This window comes from Cervus elaphus, chromosome 11 (genome assembly GCF_910594005.1).
Source record: "Cervus elaphus chromosome 11, mCerEla1.1, whole genome shotgun sequence".
Classification (NCBI taxonomy): Eukaryota; Metazoa; Chordata; class Mammalia; order Artiodactyla; family Cervidae; genus Cervus; species Cervus elaphus.
The window spans coordinates 18,556,181-18,559,193 of NC_057825.1; positions in this window are offsets into that span (position 1 = coordinate 18,556,181).

Genomic DNA, 3,013 nt, shown 5'->3' on the forward strand with positions numbered 1-3,013 from the left:
ATTTTCCCAAACAGCCGTCAGACCATCTAGTTTAGGCCAATAAGAGCAAAGCCCCCGAAGCTCTCAGGCTGACCTCCCACGTGAGGGCCTCGTCCTGAGCCTGGGCCCCCAGGGACAGACTGACCAGGATTGGAGAGGGAAGACCGGCTTCCCCAGGGTTATTAGTGTTTCCGGGGTTCTATTTGAAGGGATACTGCCTGTTCTTCTGAAACGTTGTTTTTCTTGGTGGTCATTCTCAGTAGCAAGGAGATAATAATAATTATCTCCCTTTTATTATAATAGTAATTATTATTACACAATAATTATTATATTAATAATTAATTATATATAATCATACATAAATATAATATATTATGTAAAATATAAATAAGATATATAAAAATATAATAATTATTATATTACCTCCTAATTATTGTAATTGTAAGAAGCTAAGGACACACTTTTACAGCTCTCCCTGTGTGATAAACATGCTCTATGTACAACAATTCCTTTAATTCTCATAGCCTTCCAGATGAAGAGCTCAGGCTCAGAGACAGTAAATCACTTGCCCAAGGTCACACAGTGAGTAAGTGACATGTACTGTGCGTGCTGAGTCGTGTCTGACTCTTTATGACCCCGTGGACTGTTTGTTGCCTTCCAGGCTTCTCTGTCCACGGAATTCTCCAGGCAAGAATACTGGAGTGGGTTGCCATTTCCTACTCCAGGGGATCTTCCCGACCCAGTGATCGAACTCACACCTCTTATGTCTCCTTTATTGGCAGGAGGATTCTTTACCACTGAGCCACTTAAGTAAATGGCACAGCTGGGCACCAACAGGTGGTCTGACCCCTTCCAGCATCTCTGCGTCTCCAGCCTTGGTACCCACCTTAAACATCTGGCCTCAGGCACCCTGGGCTGCAACAGCCTCCTCTGAACCTGCTGGCTCAATTGATTTCAACCTTGGTATATTTAGGCCTTCTAGTTGTACAAGCCGATAAATTCTCTCCTGTATGTTTATGTTCTTTAGAATGGGATTTTAACTCTCTCAAACATAAAGAGCCCTAATATAGAAATATCCTATAAAGTGTGTAGAATGCCAGACTCAGCAGCTTGATCACTGACTTGTTGGCAGTAGGAGCCTCTGGAGGTTTTGAGTCAACAAGCTCCTCCTTTGGTTTACGCTAATGCTCAGAACACATTTGAGCACCACCAGGGTACCCTGGGCTGGATCATCCACTGATAAATACAGGTGATTCCCACCCTGAGAAAAACACTGTTAAATTCTCCCTTAAGTGATGCTTGACAATGTCTTGCATTGTGTAAGTGCTTGTTGACCTAATACACTTGGCTCACAATGGTGGAAAATGGTGCTATTGGAAGGATGAATGGTCCATGTACGAGCAGTAAAGGTCTGGGTGGACTGGACATGGTGGGGATACTGTCGGGGGCTGCTGTTGGGGGGATGCGTTCCTGAGCAGAGACGAGAGCACAGGAAAGGAGGGGCAGCCTGGAAACCATCCGACTGGACAGGAAGATTGAGGACAAGCTGAGCAACTGGATGTGGAAGCAGAGGAAAGAACAAGGAGACGGGCTGAGGAGAACGGGATGCTGTGACTAGCAGGGCATCGGGAGGAGAAGCTGGTTTGAGAGGGTGGCGAGGAAGACTGAGTTGGAGTGTGAACACCTGTTCCAAAGCAGTGGGAAAGACAACCCTGTGCCCTCCAGGGGGAGGGGGAGGAGTGGTGGAGTTCTGGAGCAGGTCAGACCCACAAGACCTGAATTTGGGTCCCAACTCTGTGCTCTCTTTGCTCCGTGACCCCAAGAGCATCACTTGACCTTTCTAAATTTCAGAGAGGATAATGGTGCCCTCCTCACTCCGCCTGTGCATGGGCAGACTGAGTGAAATGATGTCAACGGTGTCACGCCAAGGAAAGGGTGGTTATGAACGTCATTCCAAAACCTGATAGGGGAGTTCCCTGGTGGCTCGGTGGCAAAGAATCCGCCTGCTAATGCAGAGGACACACGTTTGATCCTTGGTCCGTGATGATCCCACATGCAGTGGGATGTGGGATGTGGGATGTGGGAGTGACTGAGCCCATACTAAGCCATGCTCTAGACTCCAGGTACCACAACCGCTGAAGCCCCTGTGCCTGGAGCCAGTGCTCCACAACAAGAAAAGTCACTGCAAGGAGAAGCCTGTGCACTGCAACTAAAGAGTAGCCCCGACACGGCAACAAAAACCCAGCAAAGCTAAAAATAAAAAAAAAATTAAAAAAACTTTTAAATTAAAGAAAAATTGATAGGAGAGTTCCTTGATGGTCCAGTGGTTAGGATTCGGGGCTTTCACTGCCATGGTTCAATCCCTGGCTGGGGAACTGCTGCTGCTAAGTCGCTTCAGTCGGGTCTGACTCTGTGTGACTCCATAGACGGCAGCCCACCAGGCTCCGCTGTCCCTGGGATTCTCCAGGCAAGAGTACTGGAGTGGGTTGCCATTGCCTTCTCCGGTTGGGGAACAAAGATCCCATAAATAAAATCGATAAACTGTGAAAAAGCATTAAAAACTGTGTGCCAGTGTAAACAGTTATCAACTCTTTGGATTAGAAGTTCGAGATCATCAAATCCTCCCTGAATAACTGTAAAGACAGAGACAGTAGGGATTTGGGGCCTAAATGGTGGAAATAATGACTTTGGGTCTCAGTGTGACCCCCGCACTGGGATAAAAGCTTGAATATGCACTTTCTCTCACCCACTGAACTGCCATCCCAAGCAGAGCCTGTCACTAATGAAAGAGACGGGCATGGACTCCGGGGTTTCAAAACTTCATCTGGAACAATGAACAGAAGTCAATTATCTAGCACCAGAAATCGCTTCCCGGATGATTGATGGAGCTATTAGCAGGTCCTTGGCAGGCTCTGCTGCTGCCTTCGGGCTGTGCGGTCCAACAGCAGCGGCCTGACCCTCCCTGGAGCCCCCTGTCTGGGACCAGTTCACCCCTCAGAGCTTCCCAAGGTCAAGTGGGCCCTGAGTGGCTCTG